This window comes from Taeniopygia guttata, chromosome 5 (genome assembly GCF_048771995.1).
Source record: "Taeniopygia guttata chromosome 5, bTaeGut7.mat, whole genome shotgun sequence".
Lineage (NCBI taxonomy): Eukaryota > Metazoa > Chordata > Aves > Passeriformes > Estrildidae > Taeniopygia > Taeniopygia guttata.
In genome coordinates this window covers 46,388,457-46,409,746 of record NC_133030.1, presented here as the reverse complement: position 1 = coordinate 46,409,746, position 21,290 = coordinate 46,388,457, and the positions used below count along the sequence as shown (strand labels likewise).

The following is a 21,290-nucleotide window of genomic DNA, read 5'->3' as shown; positions in this document are numbered from 1 at the left end:
TATTTTTCTCCTGTTTGAATGTCCTGAGAATAAATAAATAAATAAAATCCAGACATGGTTTCTTGGCACCTGTGGTACTGGCACTGAGTAAATCCTTGTTGGTAACAGCCAACAAGGATTGTTTATTTTCTCCTCTAAAAAAAATTAAGTCAAAAATTTGTAATACCAGAAGATAATTTTCTTTCCATTGTATATTTGCAACCTCTCTCTCAGGGAGTCAGGTCAGCTGCATCAATTACTGCAGGACATAGTAAACATCATCCTGGAATGTTAACACAGCCCTGAGAGTTCAAACACTGCTTTATTCCTAAACCATAATTATACCCCGGGATCTGTTGGGCACAGTCATACTTGTCATTGCACACAACATTATTCACCTTTCTCATCATTCTTTCTAATCCAGACTAGGACAGTAGTGTCCAGCCACCAGTCACCATCAGGATGGTGAAAAATGAGGTGGCAGCTTAAAGCTATCCCTTAGAAGTGGAGTCCAACGTGGAGTGAAGAGGAGGCAATGCTTGTGTGATGGTTTCTTTTTCCTGATGGCAAACCTTTGATTAAATGCTGAGCCAGAAGCAGACAGGCAGGTCTCTAAAAGGGGAGCTTGGAGAGACTATTGCCACTCCACTAACAGAAAAAAATCTCCAGTCTTCAGTTTCTCTTGTTGGTAGACATTTATTTTTTTCTATGACAAGCTCTTTGGATGAAAACTACCTTACAGTCAGAAGCAGTAGATAAAGACAGGATGGAAAATGACACAATCCTTCTAATGTTTGGCAAGTAGAATACCCCTGCACATCTAAATGGTTTCATTTAATCAATGAAGTAATTAATTTTTCTAAGAAATGCTATGGTGGCCTGGACATCCCTTAGCATTTACATTTGCAATCCTTATTCTCATACCTATAATCACAAAGTCTTGCATCTCAGGGAAGACACGCTTAAGTACTTCTGGACCCACTGGTTCAAGAAGATGCCATAAAAGACATGACAACCGTACTAAGATTCACAGTAAAATCAAGCTGCAAGTCAGAACCTATAATCAGACATAACACCAGTAGATGTGTTTCTTAAACTCAGTACGAGCATTAAGTAAAAAATGACTGATTAATTCAATTATCCTACATAGCTTCCCACTTAAATATTTATGACAACTCTATCTCTCCCGAGCATAATAAAAGGTAAATGAAGCTAAGCACCTAAAATAAGCATTCTCTGCCAAGTTGTGTGGGTAGAATGTCCCAGATATCTCACTAAAAAAATAACAAAAATTCACAAGGTAAAGTGTTCTCTGCTGCTTGTGTTCAACAGGCAAAGAAACAGGGTCTGGAGCAGTACCACAGACTTAGTTTAGCCAGTGTCATGGTAGAAACAGAGGACATTTTCCTCTCCTGTTACTTTTTTTTAAACTTTTAAGGTTTTGGATTTCCCTCCTCAAAATAGGGAATCAAAAGTTCTAGCCTCATGTGGTTATGTGCTGGCTTTGTGAAGTATTTTTATTGCTAATACCAGCTACAGTCAATTATATTCACCCTAGTGCTCATTTATTCATGTCAGTTTGGGGTTTGCAAGCTGTGTGCTGGAGCAGCAGCACTGGCCATGCTTCTGACCAGATGGCTGCCAGCAGGAGCAGAGCTCATTCCCTGGTTCATCCATAGACTATGGCAACGTGGTCCTGGAGCTGACCTCCTGGCCAGAGCCCAGACTCCTGCTCTGGCAGGCAGCCCCGCCACTGAAAGGCAACACCTCGGCCAGGAGCTGATCTTTGCTTTGCTCTTCTGCTGTGAATCCTTCCCTGTTTTCTCCAAGGAGGTAAGAGTAGGTACTTCAGCTGCTTTTGTTCCCCAGGTAAGTCAAAAATCCCTCACAAAGTCATGGCACAACAGGCATCATTAGCCTCCTGGAATTAAAAAACTATTTTTATTTTTTAGTTTAGATTGAGAAATTGAGACACAGGGGTGTTCTGGGTTCAGCTGGGTTCTGCATACAGAAATTGCTCAAGTGCACAGCTGGTATCAAAAGCAGCTCCGACTTTCCCAAGAAATACAGAATAACACCCAGTATGTGGTATATAGGAGACTAAGGCCAAGGGCTTGAGGATAACATGAAAGGTTATGATTTAGTACACATAATTGTACTAGCTTGGGTGGTTATTCTGAGCTACCTTCAGGATGGCTTCCTGCCCCCTTGGAGTAGACCAGAATGAGTACAACTCAAAGTGTGGCCTAAATCCACCTTGGCCTTTGGGATTGGTGCTGTGACTCCACAAAAGACAATGCTTGATCTTCTGCAGAGTTGAATAAACTTGCTTAAGGGTTGCAAAGTGAGACTGGAGCACAAGTAAAATTAAAAGTTACAAGTTCCTGCCTCTCAGTCTGCATTCAATCAATGAAACCACATGTCCTCTCTGCTTAGACATATGGCTTTGAAGACGTGGCCCTTAATGGCCTGAGGTTTGACTGTTTCAGCTTTGTTATTTTGGTTTGTTTTTTTTCCTTTTAGCCTTTACTACCAACCTCAGACAGAGTCACTCAAAGCAAGTAGAGGGAAGAAGACTGGTATAACAGTGGGGAACTCAATTTAATACAAGCACTTGGAGAATTTTTTTTGTTTCTTGAAAGCATGTAAATAGACAGTATGATTTACAAGGATACAGGGAAACAACCACACAACTTCCCATGATGTTATGGTTAAGACAGCTTGGAAACTATAGTGCTGTGCAGAGAACAGCACAAACATACACTGCAGAAAGGCAAGGCAACTATTCAAATCCATCTTTGTTTTAAGCACCAACTATTAAAGTGACCATGCTGGTTTTACCTTGTTCTCTCTGACAGTAGGTGACAAAAGGCTTTTTAAATGCTGAAAAGTTGCAAGTCTGCTTTTTCTGAATTGCAGAAGAAATTTGTCTTGGCTTTTGAATAACTATGCAGAGTGAAAGCTGGTAGGAATAGTTTCATGAATCAAATATGCACGGAATAAAGAAAAATAAATATAAACCTGGCATATTGAGACTCATATGGATTAAAGTGCCTAGATTATACAGCATGCAGGTTTTAATGTGGCCTGAATAAGACGTGGGAGAATTCATGTCAATTATTTTACTACATGAACAAAAAAAATTAACCTTATATTGCTAATGCTGCAGATTACCCCAAATCCTTGATTCAACTATACTATGTGGACAACTTTGTGACAAAGTTATATAATCTTTCTGTCTTTCACCACTTATTGCAGCTCCTTTTACTATTCATTGGATGAGCAACCTTAGACCTCAGACGGAGACGGAAAATTGCAATACGAAAAAGAGAATCACCTTTTATTCTGTTCCTGGAGTGCTCTTGATTCAAATATTATGATTTTCTAAAATATATGGGTGATTTTGAATAGTACAATAAAGTCTTCTGAAAATTACAGCTATGAGATAGCTTACTATTGAAAGTGTCATTAATTGCAGTTGGTCATATTAGTCATGTCAAGAGTTTTTGGGTTCATGCTCAATGCTCAGAATTTCTAGGATTGATTTTTCTGGTGAAAATGCCCATAAAAAGCTGTGTAAGACAAACTCAACACAACAGCTTACAATTCACTGCTAAGTGAATTCTTCTTCTCAAGACTCATGTAAATGTGCCCAAAAAGCAAGGGAAAAGGAATGCAAATATATCGCTCCCATTTTCAGGAATTTTTGCTTCCAGGGCCAAATTCTCCTGTGAAGAAAATGGCCATTTTATTGTGCTTGTCTGGCTGAGAACATACTGTATAATATTTTGACACTTCAAACTGAAGTCTGACTAAGGTATGGCACGTACATTTGAAGAAATCAGTAAGAAGAAGATGTAAAAGGTTTTTGTGTTTTTTTTTTTTCTTTTGTTTTCAGGTTTATTTCTAAACTTACCTAAGATTTGTGGATAAACATTTATTTTTTTAAAACAGATGCCACCATATGATAATGAAGTTTGAGAATGTGAATGTTCTTTCTCTCTTAAAAAAACAAAAAAACCCTCAAACCAAACCAAACAAAAAACAACCAAAAAAAGAAAACCCAAACCAAACCCTCTCCACTGTAACTTTCTTCCCAATGTCATGTGTTAATATGTCATCATAACATCTGTCATCTGCATGCTTTCTCAACAAAATTAATATTTATGTTTTTAGTAGAGTGTTTAAAATACTTTACTGTGAGTTATTTTATTGTTTAATTTTGAATATTCAAGTTCTATAATGCTCTATTTATCATATTTTCTATTTTTGAAGTAGGTTTATTTGCATTAGGTTGCAAGACTATGTTATTTAATTCAAGAGAAGCCAGAAATTATTAAAATTGGTAAAAGAAGGTGGTCCATAGGAAATTTATGATTTTGAGAAACTACTACAGAATCATAGCCATGGATTCCTTTCCCATGCGTGAAACTTCATGGTTCTGATTTTATTCTACTGCCTTTGAAGTCAAAGGAAAATTTCCCATTAGTTTCAGTAGGCACTTTGTTTTATTTTCAGAAGTATTTTTTAAAGTTTCCCATTTTGAAGTTCCCATGATTTAACCTTGGGTGTGACCTTGAGAGAATTTTTATGCCCATGAACAGAAATAATTACTGAAGTAAATGAGCCTGGAGGGCTGGTCCAAATATCATCACTTATAGTGCCATATTCTGTTAACTGCATGGAATGCCAATATCTTGACTTGACTTCTCCATCCCACTTTATAATTGGAGATATAAGCTGTGCAGCTTATGCAATAGTTATACTGCTAACAATGGCAGCTCAGTAGAAAAACAGTTAATACTTTGTGGAATGACAAGCACATAAAACTGCAAGAGAGTAGTTTCAGTGTGTTAGGGAAAAAATAGCAAAAAGACAATTTTCTCCAAGTTTCTTGGGACTGTTCTGAACAACACTTAGTGTAATGGGCTTAAAAGAAATATTTTCAAGAACGTAGTTGAAACTTTGTTTTACATAAATTCAGTTGATTCAGGAAAGCAATTATTGCTGCATCAAGGGATTTTTCAAAGACCTGAATAATAAACAAGATAATGGGCTCTATCAGTTTCATGGGATATTTAAGGGTGTAATTCACTTTTCAAAAGGAAAATTTATCCTAAAATTTCATCTGGTGATGCAGTGCACCATCCTGCACCATGTAAAATCTCACTGCCATGGTTTGATTTAATTTGAAGCAGAGATAAAAACACCACTGTGTATTCACAGCAGTCTCACTAATTAATGTCAGCCAAAACTTGAACTCATTCAGACATTGTTGTATTTTACTTTTACACACATCCTTCTAGAAGAAATCAATGCCCTCTCCACCTCCTCCACCCTGGAGCTCTCACTGGTACCAGCATGATGCCAAGGAAGGACCCAACTGGAACCCTATACTGGATGTTCTTTCCCCTGTTGTGTAACAATGACCTAAGTTCACGCACACACACACTCCTTTTCATTCCCCTTTTCTCTGCTGCACATTTGTTCTACATTCTTCCTCCCTCATCTCTGCACTCCCATATATGAAGCACAATCCACTCCAGGAGGTTTCTGTGGATTTCAGCAAGCGTGGATGGGCTTCTGACTGATATTCTCTCCCTCCCATGACTTACATAAACTAAATGGCATTTGGATTTCTGAAAGAACTGTATTTGGCTGGAAAGTGAATACTTCTTTTATTCTTCATTTTTCAAAAAAGAATTTCTAAGGGGTTTTTTTTATCCCTCTTAAATATCAAAGTAATTTTTTCTCACTAGCTCCAAGCTCCCCATAGATTTGTGAGCTGAACATTTTGTTTCCTTTAGTGTGCTAGTATCTTTCCAAAACAACATCAATGAAAAAAACATGGAAATAAATCCATCTTTCTTGAAAGAGGTCTCTGCTAAATAAATGGATTTAAGGTTGTCCGGGCTCTATCCATAGCAAAAGTATTTAATACTTACAGAAAAAATACTTCTGTGCTAAATGACATTTCACCTCTCAAATATAGCAGAAACATTAGGTAAGGATGCTCCATTCCAAATGAAGACCAGCAAATGCATAATTAAAAAAAAAACAATATTAGAAAACATAAAAAATCACTGACATGCAATTAGGACAGTTCATTATATTTGGTCTGACTCAATTTCATCTGTAAGTACAATAGAATCTAGCAGACACTTCCCTGCTGAAGGCCAAATGTGCAAAGGTTCACTTGACCTACTGATTTTAATAAAACATATGTTTCAATGTTTCTTTAAAGTCAAAAGTCAAAGTTTGGGGAGGCTAGGTGTCAAAGGAGTACTGGATACCTGGAAGTAAGCACCACATAAATATATTTGCTTGCAATGAGTTGAGCAAAAATATCACTAAATTTACAGCTAAACACTGTTAAGTGATAATTTACTGGAAAAGTATTGCAGATGGTGAGTTCAGAAATCAGGAATTAAAAAGTAGTGAAGGACTCAAAAGGTATGGAAAGAGCAGCATATCATGAGACATCTTTTATGGTTACAAGTGAAATACCTTCAGGCAGACTTCCCTTCTGTTAGGACCAATGCAAAAATGCATAAAACAGAGAAGATAAATTGTATATCAATAAGGTCTCAAGAAAGAATAGTCAAATTCTACAAAAAACTTGTGATAAGATAAACTTGTGATAAGAATCCTTATTATCTAGTATATTACTACTTACACAGGTTTGAAAACATTAAATTTCTTGGTTGCATTACATTTGTTTCAAAGGCTTTGATGGTCTCCTACTGTATATATTTGCCCTTCTGTTGAGGTGAAAAATTCTGGGTTTGGGACATTTTCTACTATTAACTGTTGGACAACAGTTGTGAAGGGGAGAAGGAATGGATGCACCTTCTCTTTGACTTGGCATTCTTCTGTGTTCCTTGGAGCAGCACAGTCTCTTAAGTACACACTCAACAAGGATGAAAAAAATGCTTTCAGTTAAAACTATTGTCAGGTTTGGGTTTTACATTTAAAAGCACGTCGTAAACATGAACAATTCACCAAACATTTCTGTAGGTTAGATAAATACTATAGAACAACTAGCTGAAGCAGAAAAGTGAATAGCTGTATTTTTAAGATTTTATGCAACCACAAGATTTCTAATAGTATTTTAGATGTTTAGCACTTGATTGGTATGTACTTTTCATCAGTGCATATTTTCTGGTGAAAAGTTCTGAATCAATGAAATTAAAAAGCTTTGTACTTCATTGCTATAATTAAATTTTTAATTGCAATTTGGATTTGAGTACTATTTAGACACTGCTTATATTTTCAGTGCTCATGCAAACCAGGATCCTCCTACTACTGATCTGGGACCAGTGAACTCTGAGGGTTGGTTTCAATCAGTCTCACAATTTTTCACAGAGAGAACAGATAATCAACCACTGCACCTTTGCTTGGCCAAGTTCCCACCAACCATCCACCAACCTTCTTTGGAGCCAGGAAGGCAGTAAAGGTGGATCTGGATTTACAGAGATGTGAATTAATAGATATTCTGGGTATATGTTCTGAAAAAAAAACCAAAACAAAACAAAAAACCAAACAGTTGCCATGGTCATATTCACATTACCACATTGTTCAGGTCTCACAGTTACCTATAGCTTTAAGTATCTGGTAAATCTGGAAAAAAATTATTAAAGCTAAGGTAAGATGCTTTGGAAAATATCAAGAGTTCTATTTGTTATTACTATTAGAGAATAAATATTTTAAAATTATAAAATTCAACATAGTTCTCATTTTCACATGGGTTTTTGAGGTACAAATAGAAAATAATCAGGATTTAGAACTAGGATAGTTTAGATTCACCCCAAAGCAGTAAGGGTCAAATGCAATTAGCCCTAGCTTCCATATCAAAGTCAGACAGACCTATAGGAGTTTCTGCATGACTTGTTCCTAGCTTCAGCCTATAAAAGTTTAGATTGGAAAGAATGTCCAGAAAAAGGCACAGACATGTAGACATGGTATTAAATTGATATATGAGGAAATATTTGGTTGAAAACTTTGAAAATAGACTACAAAATCCCTCAAACTTTGGCATGTTATTTCAAATTAATCTCAACTCGACCTGACAACTGTCACCAGCTGATGGCAATTCTGAAATAAGGCAGTGTGAAATAAGGAATCAGATCCCAGTGCAGCAACCACTGGCTACAGCCAAAACCACAATTCCCATTTGCAGTAACTGTGCCCTTGTGATGCCAAAAAGCCCCAAATAGTAATGGAGATGAAACCACCTGGTTATTCTCTAGAAGGTCCCTCTGAGTTAAAGTGAGGGACAGAATCAGATTATGTGTATGTGTGAAAGGATGAAAGCATGGCTCCTACTTCCATAGCACCTCTGTTGTAATTCTTCTTTGAATAGAGACATTAATTGTTTGAGACTTTCAGTCTGATAAACCGGCACTACAACAATTAATCGAAAAAGTTGAAACTAAATCTTTTCTACTCACTGAAATGACAACATGGGAAAATACAGTACAGTATATAGGCATGTTAGTGTATTTTCTACTCTGTATCAAATGAGAAGTCATTTAAATGCCTTTATTCTCAGCCTTCTTAATATAGTATCAAAGAAAAATTGATCACACTCATATCACCCTTCACCAAAAAAAATGAAGGGAAAAAATTTCTCTATGCTGAACATAGATTTATGTATGACCTCCATTAACATTAATGAGAGCCTTTAGCTAAATCCCTAAGCCCTGCAGCGGACACCTACACTTAATAATTTAGTCAAGAACTAAAAAGATGGTGGAATAAGACATAAGAAATAGCAAAAAAAAAAAAAAAAAATCAGCAGAACTCAAACAGTAACAGGAATTGCAACGTGGGACAGCAAAACCACTGCAGAAAATCAAAGTTTGCAGAGGAATGGACTTGCTGGATTCAGGGTTCTGAAGAGGTAAAAATAGAGCTGGTGTGAAGAAGAGTGACAGAAGTCCAAGAAGCTTTGGAAGCTCACTAGCCTATCATCACCTCCACAAATAGTGGCATATGCCTCTATGACGGTGCAGGTTGGAAGATAAGGTATTATTTCTCAGGGATGAATCAAAGCGGTACTTTCTGTTTGTGCATTGTTTTGTTAGTGGGTAATTAGCTTCATGGGAAGAAATTTATCTGTCCTTGCTTAGCAAAGGAAACAAGGAAGAAGATATATGAACAACTCAGTGTTTTTCCAAGCAAAAAAACCCTCAAAATAATACTTTAAACCAGATGAGCTCTTGCTATAGCTGGATGTATATTAAACACAATTTTGCAGCATAAAAGTTCATTCTTCCAGTTTTCCTCTGTCCCCAAACACTGTAAGGGCATTGAAAAAAAAAGACACACATTCAGGGATGAATATGTCAAATTTGGCAATCTAAGCTGTTGTACCTTTTATCAACTTCTATTCTCTTATCCCACATCTTGTAAATTAAATTCCACATCAAATCAGATCCCCTACAAACTAGTAGAATTTGATGTAAACAGAAAACTAGATTTAAAGGAATTATATCAAGAATACTTTTGGGCCAAACTGTATATAACAGAATTTCTGCCAATGAAGGTCATCACAGGAGCAGAAAATCTAATAAGCTTTTTCACTATGTTATCACCTTTTATTCAACTGCCAACAAACAAATGACAGAAGGTTTCATTTTCATGCCATGAGGGGCTGCAAAGATATATATATTTAATTAAATAGATATTTGAAAGGCAGAAAAGAAGTTGAATTTAAAGCAGTCCGACCCAGTGTAGCTGGTATGTGGTGTGAGAAAGTATTTCTTACACCTGGAAGAGTTTTGCTGCAGAACAGAGTCCTTATGCAGGGTAAGCAAAATGAATAAAAATTTAATCTACAATGTGTCCTAGGAAAAGGCCAATTTCTTAAGGAGTTAATAGAAAGTATTAAATTCAGGTATTAATTTAAAATATAAGAGACTTCTCCAAATTGTAATTTACACTGTGATTCTGTTAAGAAACTCAGATTTGGTTAGTACTTGTGTGACTTGGTCAGCATTTGTGGGATGCCTGTTTCTAAAAATCTAAAAAATCCTTCTGTACTTATTCAAATCACTAATCACAGTTTATTTCTACTCCAGTTTCTCTGTAGTAAAGTTCAGAAATTTATTTACAACTTGTAAATTGACACTGCAAATGCTTTTTCCCTCTTGCAGATCAAGAAACCTTGGTTAACTGGATGTCCATTTTGCCTTCTTATTTTGCATTCAGCCATATCTATAGTTAGATTATTTCTTTATGAATAAAGAATCATCAGAGCAAAATGTCGACAAAAAATCACAAAGACCATGTATCACAGTAACAGATGTAATCTAAAAGTTGCATAGCATTAAACGGAGAACTGTGATTTATGATTGATATACTGAAAGGAATTAAAGTCACCAAAACAAAAAAAGAACACCATTGGTACAGCTCAGTGCTTCTCCCTCTCCCCCTCTTCCCTCTTTCTCACTCTTCTATTATTGAAATTAATAAATTGATGCTGACAGAGTTTATCAGGACTTTCTGAAGGACAACATTTAAATATACACAATCTCATTTTTCTTTTACTTATAAATTAAAGAGCCATCACCATTAATGCCATCATTTTGAAAATGCAGTGAGAGTTCTAAAGAAAATCTGAAGTCTGTTTTCTGAAATTTGTCAACAGTAAATACACTGTATAGGTGTATGTGTACATTTTCCTGCAAAAGTTTCTTTTCTACTCTTCCTTCTAAATATATAGAGACTTACTATAGAGAAATGGTTTCAAAAGGGTTAAAGTTATAATATTAATGTTGTACTAAACTGATGTCAGCAATTTACAGCAGGATGGTGGGTTCCAGTGCCAGAAGCTATGGCACAGGAGAGAATGTTATTTTAACAGCATGATTCTCTATGAAAGCCTGTCATCTTCTGTTCTTGAACCCCTGCTAATGTACTGAGGCGACATGCCCAGATAGAAAAGGAATGTTTTTCAGCTGTTATGTGATGGCTATTAATATAAATACTGCTACACAATAAATATGATGCTACTGCTTGCCATCATTTTAAATTGACAAAGACATAGGAATCTCTTGGGACACAGTATTTCTAAAGGGCCACAACCTTCATTCCTTATTCAGATGAAACTCTTAATAACCTAGCTCACAAGAAACTTTCCTTTTAAGAATTTTAAGCCCTTGAGACCATCTGGGCATAAATACCATGCTGTGTCAGGCCACATTCACTGTGACTGACAGGGCACAATGCAACACTAGTTTGAATTTTTCTGCATTGCTGCTCTCACACTCCTTAATATTTGCTTAGCATGCCTGACAATATCACAGTCGGATCCAGCACATGCTCAGTACCAGAGAACAAATTCTGAACATTATGACTGATGAACCATTTTGTCTGACTAACAGCTCTTACAACTCACAGTGGAAGAATAAAAAATTTAGCATTTAAGTCTTCCCAAAATTTTCTTTCTTTCTGTTACCACTTCCCCTAATCACTCAGCTGTACTACAATAATATATGTACTTATTTTTCAAAACAATATAAAAGGCAAAAAGAGAAACTTTCTGCCTACTAAATATTTTTTTATATATATATATCACTTTACCAGTTGCTTACCATTTTCTTTGGCTAACAAGTTCTTGCAACATCATAGCCAATGACTATAGAGGTAATTCTCCAAGACTTACACCCATGCCCTTCTAGACAAATTACCAACAATACATATTCTTAAAAAGATAATTCTGTATATCCAACTTATCAAGAAAGGAATGTGAGTAACCAAGATGAGCAGATGCACCTCAGTCACCTGAGCCAATTAGGTCACCCTAAGCAAATGTGGCACTTCAAGGCATCAAGTCACTCAAAAAATCAGCTTGATGATCTGAGAGAGCAAGAAATTTCTGTGGAGCTAGTGGAACTTACAAAAAAAAAAAAAAAACAAAAACCCAAACAACAGAGAAATACATCTCTATATTTGAATTTCCTATGTCTTTAAAAATAAAGCACTTCTTTAATGTGAAATAAAAGTAACTGTTAATACTTTTTATGCCAACATTAATATGTAACATGCATGTATGTATTTGAAATGTTCGTATTTGAAATACAATGGTGTAAAACTGGTTGTTTTACCTGTTCATACCTACTCATACATAATTCCTGCTCAGAAAGTTTACCACCTACCTTTCATGTACTTTCTTGCCTCCACTCACCCTGATCTGACTTTCTGCCAAAAAGTCTGGAAAATGCAGAAGCATAACATTATTTCTCTTATACATTAAAAATAGGAGGGGAAAAAAGAGGGGGGGCAGGGGGCAGGGGATCTAAACCCAGCTGCCTGACTGTATCACTGCTGGAAACAAAAATCAAAGTTTTACGATATCTCAGCAAAGGAAGTAGCTAATCACAGAAATAGGTGATCTGCTAGTCAAAGAACAGAACTGGGATTTGTACAAGCACATGCTGTAAAACTAGAGGAGGCATCCTGGGTCAATGAATCCAATTCCCTGCTATCATAAATAATCATGTCATATAATCCCATTCATCTCATTTGAGCTCCATCTTAAAACCCTTTTTATGAATTTGTGGAATAAACGCATTCATAGCTGGTTTATATTCATTTGTTCTTGTGTAACCTTGTCCTTTATCAAAAATAACTCATCTTCCTCCTGCCCCCATTTATTTATAGAAGGCAATCATACTTTTTCTCAGCTATTATTTTGCTAGGCTAAATCCAGCTTTCAGTCCCCTCATGTAAAACAGCTTCTTCATTCCTCTAGTTATCAAAGCAGCTCTGTACCCGCTCCAGTTCAAACATGGTGTTTTTTAATACTCTTTTCAGCACTCCAAATAGTTTTAACCCTTCCTATACTAATGATAAAAATTTCATTACCTACTGAAGATACTTCAAGCATACTAATCTGTCCTTCCTTCCATCCCTTCCTCCTTCTTGGCAAAGGCATTGAAGTGTTTTGTGATTTACTCACACATTCAAGTCTCCCTTCCCAGCTGTTGTTCTCCCAGCCAACAAGTTAAAACTTTCATTAAGTAACAATATATATGCACCAATACTTAAAATGTTTCAATATGTTAATAATTTCAACACAATTCTGTCTTAGAACAGTAAAAGTTATTCAGATATTATTATTATGGCAATATTCAGATATTATGGCAATACTTCCATGAGAGCTTATCTTATATATGTGCCATTGGTTAATTTTATTCTAGTAAACTAAATTTCTAGATGAAAATGCTAATAATTGCCAGCACCAAAGATAAGGTTAGAGGAATTCTAATATTAATATCTATGGAGACAAGTTACTGCATTTTTTAATTATCTTCCTTCTAGTTCTTTTACACTTAAAAAATTGCTTCTAGTCTAACTTTCCTCCTCATGCTAAAGAATTTCACCAGATCGGATGTTCTTTTGAAGTCTAGATAGAAAAAGTACATTATCATTTTCATCAATAAAACCAGTTATCTTGTTAAACATAGCTACCAGGCTAGCCTAGCATCACTCCCCCTATATCTATGGCTGATGCAAATTGTATTCCATCCCGTTTTACACTGACATTTAAATTTTTAAACATTTGTCTTAAAATGTTTTTAAATCTTTGCTTATGAAAAGAGAAAAGAACCTCTAGCCACACTAACAAAGATGATGACTTCCTTTTTCTTCTTCCTTTTTATATTTTCTCCAATTAGTGAAGATTGCCACAGGACTTACTGTTTCAAATCTCCAAGGTGAAATTTATGCATCCTTAATACTTGCTGCATTCTCAGATGAAGAAATATTAGTTTTTAAATATATGTTTCTGATAGCTTTTCTCTCTGCCTTTGCATTTTTCAGTGTCATCCCCACTGAAAATTCAGTGACAGAATTCTAACCCTGAGCCTAAGACTTAATTTAACTTATTTGGAATGAGTTATAAAAAATTATCTCATCTGTTTCCCTGCAATAGGGATAATGAAATATGTCACTGAGAGCATGCTTGTTTTGCATGTATTTATATGTTGCTTTAGAAATAAACTCCAGCATTTAAATCCACAATTGTATCTCCAGTGAATGACAATCTCCTCTTCTAAGTGTCCAAATGTACCCTTTTGGGATCCTTGCAAGTTATTCTGGATGCAAAACTTTCACATTAGGTATTTTCTAGGAGTCCATCTAGATTAAATCATTGCAGTCCATATGTTCACTGTTGTGCTATGATAATAAGTTACTATAATACTACTATTGCCACAAACTAATCTTACATTGTCAAAAATTGCTACTGTTTTGTTATAATAACTTCATAGTTTATTAAAGAAAATAATAAAGAAATTTCTGCATAGGCTGAAAATTATAATCAGAAATACAAGCTGCACAGAAAGTATTATGTGTAAAACATCTTTATAAAATATATCTTAGCAACACAGGCTGTCACCTTAGATATATGCAGATTAATCAGAACTAACCTGGCAAGTAAATGCTGGGAAGGCACACAGTAGCAGACAGAATGGAAGATAAGTGTTAAAAAATACATTAAAAAGAAGGTAGTATAACTTCTTTAACCATATGCTAAATGGCATGATTCTGAGTAGAGAAAGAATTGTTTGATATGGAAAACATAAGCTATACATCATATAAGGGAGCAAAAGGGCAAGACAGACTAGTCAAAAGCAGTGGCCATCACCAAAGGCTTCATAAGGTCCTGAAGACTGAAGTGCCACAGATGCCAAACTTCTAATTCTTCACATTTGTAAACAAGTTTCTGAGCTTCTGCCTAGTTCCTGAATGATTAACTGCTGCCTTATTCACTCCCATACAAGAACACATAGAATCACTTCTTTTTTTTTTTTCATAACTAAGAATGTCTTGTAATCCATATAAACAGCTTGTACTTATTCTGACCATAAATTCTGCAGCACTTAGTTCAGCAGGATAGCTCCTAACTATAGAGAATACAATCACTTTAAGAAGTAGTTGACTTCCAGACCCTTGATCTAAGGAAATGAACACTTAAGAATAGTCTCCTTATCTACCTAGTAGCTTTTGTATTGTAATATTATCTCCCTTCTGAGGTAGATACTTCTGTTTTGTGAATGCCTCCTTACATTTGCAACAGATTATATTGTGAAAAAGGCATGAAAAACAAATAAAAGCAATAAAACTAGAAAAATCTCTCTATTACTGTTGACTTTCATTCTGAAGAATTTGAGATATTTAGATTTTTATGGGACATTTCATACAAAGATAATCCTTCACTACATCATCTTTAAGTATTTAAGAGCAAAAGATGACACAGCTCGGAACAAAATTTCTGGGACTGGTCAGAATTTTTAACCAGCTAAGACCAAAGGTTAAATTACTTGACCAAGTAAGCTCAGTGAGTCAGCAGCAGAGTCAGAAGGAATAAGCCCCAAGAGAGAAATTTGATCTTTTTTGAGGCCAGCATAATTTTCCAAACATTTTCTGCTTAGCCAGGATTTCACATCAGTTTCTATAATATGCTTCTGCCTCCTCTAATCACTAAAGCACAATGGCTCTAAGTGGCTCTTCAGTTACTAAACTTTTAAAGGCTGTTTTGATGGTGTTGCTGGTGATATTTTTTGCCCTCTCATGTACTTGATTTCACATGATTTTACTAAAGTGTTCATCAATCATTATTCCAGTAATATAAGCTTAGGGAAGTATCTTGATTTAAAATTTACTGACACTATAATCCCTTTAAATAGTTCCAGCATAGCATTAACTTATTATAGAGAATGACAGCATAATACAAAAATTGAATAAAATAAACTATAAATAAAATTTCTGAAGAAAGATAGATCCCATGTCAGGCTATTTGCACCAAAGAACATGATGGCAGTATACCATATTTGTGAACTTGATAGATAAACACTTTAGTCACTTTTTTTATATGTACAGGACTAACAATGGCAACATTTTCTGTCATAAATATATGGAAATTGTGAAAAAAAGAAAATAAAATAAACCAATACTTTTGTATGTTCGAGAAGTCTGAAGAACCTTGAATAGCCCATATGAAGAATTTTTTCTTCTTTCAAGAGCAAAATAGCAATCCAGATATTTCCTTAAAATAACGGGTTTTTTAGATCATTACTATACTTGATAAACTTATCACAAAATTTTGTAAATGTCAAATTGCTTTAGTCTTTTTGCAGCAACACTCAATAATTAGTGGAAGCTTAGCTCTGACACCTTCAATACTTTCTTGAAAATCTTAATTTGCTGATGCTAATGACTGTCCAGAATTTTGCTAAATATGCCTCAGAAATATTTGAAATCAAAGTAGTGATTCTTTGATATAGTACTTATATTTTTAACCAATTCAGATGGGAATATTTTCTGATGCAATTTTACCAATGACATTCAATATGGACAGCTACAGTTCTCACATTGCTGAGATAATGTTATTGCTATTAATAATCTCAAAGAACCTCTGAGTTTGAAGGCATTGCATAGAGCCACAGATGGCTGCATAAAGGCCATTATTTTAATAGTTATAACATTAAAAATACTGGAAATTCCATACACTTGGCTTAGTTGTCCTGTATGTTTACCTTCAAAAAGCCAAAAATCATTGTGACAGGAAGAACCCTTGCAGGAAACATAACTCTATAAATGACAGGAGGAAAGGACAGCAGGAAACATAACTATACAAATGACACTCTAGTGCAAGCTGACCTTATGGTAATAGAAATATTGATGTTATTAACGCCACCTAAAGTATCCAGTGAAAGCATCCAAACAGAAATATACCTGCCTGTCTTATGTGCAGTGTAGCAGTTTATGTCAGCAAGACATTGCTCCTATTGCAATGGTTTATTTTGAACTGATATATTGAATTGATGTCCATCAGAAAGGGAAAGAGATTGAGGAGATGCACAAGGGGAGTAAGAGAGGACGAGGAAAAGAAAGACCCAAATGCACTCAGTATTAATAACATAAGTTACAAACTATCTTTCTACAGATTCCCACAGAGTGTGATTTCAGCTACTGGCTGCACAGTACGTCCTTCTTTTGCATGAATGTGGTTTCCTGACATGAATGGAAATTTACACAATTTTAGGGGTTTTAGGACATAATAATTAAGGACATTATCTGGAAGATATACAAAACAGATCTTATTAATAGGTGCCTGGACAAAAACTCTTCCAGTGTTCAATTGATTCGTACTATTATTTCAGTCCCTCGAGTTCTTAATTACCTAAAGCTCCAATTGAAGATGATGTTGCAGTCAGTGCATTCTCTCTGTCAGAAGGGAAGATATGAATCCTATGGTATGGCTCAACTCTGATCAATCAATTTTGCTATTCCAAATAACCAAACATGGTTAATTAATTTATCTTAAGTAATGAGAAGGTTTCCTTATGCCAGCAGTGCTTGCTCTGTCACTGCAGACATATTTTCAACACTAATACTTTGTCAAAGTTAATTCCATTTGTGCCTAGAAATGAGACTTATATAATTTATTGGAGACTATGTACTAATTTTTGCTTTTAGAAAAATATCCTGATGTTCTGTTTATTTGCAACAAAGGCTAAAAGAGTAAAGATGTCTTTCCAGCTAGTGGGACAAGTATAATGATTTTCAGTTTCTCAAAATCTGCTCAGCATGTCTCACTCTTTTTTTGCACGATACCTGGAAGCAAACACATTTCAGAAAGGCAGTTTATTAAGTCTGTGAAGAATTCAAGCCCGAAGGTTGCAAGTATATACGGAAAGTACAAATAGATGTATCGGATCCTGGTTTTACAAAGTTTCATTTAGGTTCAATCTAATTTTACATGAAAAATGCTAAGATGCAGTTCTGAGTTTGAATTATACTCAGAATTCCTGTGTATTAGCTTAGATTCTAGGTGCTCATATAATAGATTTTTGTCTCCCTTTGCGATGCATTCTTGTCTCAGTGCTCACGTTCCACTGAGACAAGAAGAAAAGGAATACATCTTTTTCCAGGTGGCTTGTAGGACTTTACAGTAGAGCTAAATCTAGTAATCAAATCACAAGTTAAGCTTTTACATGTGGCCATTTATTGACTGGATGCTCCTATACATGACAGGGAAAGTGTAAAGACCTCTTAAACATGTTAAGAGTTTTAGCAGCTACTCAGTAAAGCGCTTGAATGAAGTTTTAATTAACCATAAGGGACATGGAGAGGGTAGTCAGAAGTTACCCTGTTTCTTTTATGTCAGTGGGAGCAATTTCTATTGATTTTGCTGAAGGACAAATCATCACCTAAGTCTCTGACTTCAGGAACTTCAGTCACTTATGTTAAAACCGAGATATAACTATATCAGTGCTATTATGCCACAAAAATACCTAAAACCAGATTATATCCAAATTATTCAACTGCCTGTCACAATAGGATGGTATTAAATTTCAGGAGCAGCTCAAATATCTGTTTGGGACACCAAGTAACTACTTCTGCATCACTTTAGATACATTGTTCCACCAAATGTTTTATCTGAAATTTATTTAAGTATTTCTAAACTTTTCAGCCAATTCTGGACATAATATGGGAAAGAAAACTTATGACTGTATTAAATTTAGGAGGAATGGATTCCTTATTAATATGTTACATTCTCTTTAATTTTTTGTTATTCTGGAATAATATTCTGTTTTATTCTGGAAAGCTAATCAGATCAGTTGACGGTTCATTCTTCTGTTCAAATCCTGAACTAGCATAACTAATCTAAGAAAATTATGTCACTACAGACCAACTGACGCGAAGAGCTGCATGTTCAGAAAACAGAGTATATATTCTAGCATCATCAGATACATTAAATATTGAATCAGTAACTGGATGCCACATTTCAGCCCACTGAAGCTCTCCCAGTATGACATTGCAGTATTTTCTCTTCAGGAAACAACTGGCCATAAAAATTTCACATAAATATGAGAAATTTCTAGGATATACTGCATACTGCAAAAAATTATTCCAACATTCTTTATTAGGGAAATTAGTTTGGGAAGTTTTAGCACAGAGACAAGTGCAAAGCAAGGTTTTGGACACATGCACAAAAGTTTCCCTTGAAATAAAACTTAATTCCAACTACGTCTCTAGAAAAAAATTGGTTTTGACAGACTGTATTTTGCCTCTGTTTCATTTAATTATTCACATCAACACTTACCAAGGGAGATTGGTCTTTGCTCAAATTCTCATTGCATGCCAGACAACCTGCTGCCTATTCTTATTACTTTTATTACTTATTGCTGTTGTTTTGTGGACTTTGCAGGGAAGAGTGTTACAATTTAAATTAAAAGTCACTATGAGAAAACTTGATCTTCATAAAGAACTTTCACTTCAAACTGTCTCAGATTTATATTTTATATTTATATCACTCAAAACCAAAAATATAAAGGTGGTGCTTCTTGGTCCCTCCAATGGAGATAAGCTGAAAGAAATTTCCTCTGAAAGAAATATGTTTAAGTATGTGTGGAGACCTTGCAAAATGGTTATCATGTTCAAAACTTATTGACTTTTACTGGGATTGAATTATGCAGAATTCTGAAGTACTTGACCTCAGCTGTGAAAAACTTCTCAAATTTATTTTTGATCTAACTGGAAACAGAAGGAGCCAGCATGAAATAGAGGCCTGCATTTCACAGGAATATCTTAGGCACTTTTAGGAGAGAGTGGGAAGGTAGAGGAGAAATCTAAAAATTTTCTATTGCTTTAGCATGAAATGACTGCAGTACAGATGCATGATTCTTAAGCTATGGGGGGGGGGGAAGAAAAACAATCAAAGATACTGCTGAGTAAGTAATGTTTTTAAGTAAATAATTTTTAAACAAGTAATGTAGAATTAATTTTCCCAGGAGCAAAGCCCCTAGAAGTCAGCCATTGCTGCCTGGAGATATCTGTAAAAAGTGATATATATGCATATATTGCAGTTATGGTCTCTTTGTTACAGTATTCTTCAGATTTTTGCTGTACTTTATGGATAATCTTACAATCTCCTTCACCTATTTACTCCAAATTCACTTCTTTATATAGAAAAAACAGACATTTTGAAGCTGCAGCTTCATTAGGAATCATCTGATTATAGTAGCATTTTTAATGCTTGTGCTTGGGCTGGAAGTGGACAATTGTTTTGCTGGGTTTATTTTTATTATTCTCCCAGATCCTTCAAATAACAAAATGGTAATATATACTAAGCACATGTATGAGTTTCTCTACTGGATGGAATACTAATCATAAAAATAAATCAAGAAGTTCTGTTCGAACTGTGTGAAAATTTTGCTTTTTGTGGAATGCCATTTTTTTTTAAAGTTTATATTAAAAAATAGAGGATTCTTTTACATTTCCCTATTACTTAGTGTTTTTAATGAAAAGCTAAAACACTTTTACAAATGAATTTTTGGACATGCCCTTTTGGACTCAATATAGTGCTTTTGATTATGTTTTCTGTTTTCAAAATTGTGGATTTTTGCAATTGCTTTTTAAACTACTATGGATATAAATAGCATGCACAATAGGCAGGTGATTGTAGTTGCCTATTTGATTTGTCAATGTACTGACATGAATACATTGATTCATAAACCATGAGCACTCTCTACTTTACTTCAGGCATTTCAGGTCTGTACATGCACTGTTTTTTCTGATTATTTACAGCTCCAAATATGTTTTTTTCATGACACTATAAATATGTCTGATACAAGGATGTTCATCTTCTTCCTGCTTTATCCTATAGGTTAAGACTCGAAACCAGAAGTAAGTCTCTTTATTTCCATTTATGTAGATGTGAGGTAATTCCAGATTTTAGAAGAATGAACCTATATTTATTCTGGAGAAGTATCTGTAGTGAAAGTGTGACCAGTTACACTTTAGTTTTTGCTATTTCAGGTTTTACAATTCCTTTTCCCTTATTGGTAATGATACATCTTGAGAAGACTTACAGAGTGAAAAATTATCACTAAGATCCCTCTGTATTTAAGAGCAGTAATATGAGATATGGTGTTATTTATTTCTCATTTTTTTTATTTGCAGCATAGCAATGCATATAAGGGAAAACTTGCCCAAATGACTGTCAGCAATTATAGAATATGGGTACTTATTTATAACAAGGAGAATCTTCCTCCTGGAAATCGCCTGAAAAGCAAGAAATACACTGGGATCATGAATTCAACCTGTGTAATTACATGAGAGAAAGGAAGAGGAGATTTGTTTCTTGTCAGACCAGCTCTAAGATCATTTTTCCACAGCCTAAAATGACAGCTTTGTACTGATATCTATTAGTGAACCTGTGGACTCTTTCCTCTCTGATAGGAGATGTTAAAATAGATGGAATCATAGTACCATGAAAACACAGCCCTTTAATCTTG

General features: G+C 35.1%; 1 protein-coding gene across 10 annotated transcripts in view; it reads right to left on the bottom strand.

Moving 5' to 3' along the window:
* The window catches only part of FLRT2 (fibronectin leucine rich transmembrane protein 2), a 79,503-nt gene that overhangs the window by 40,019 nt on the left and 18,194 nt on the right, over positions 1–21,290 (bottom strand). The window lies entirely within an intron of this gene.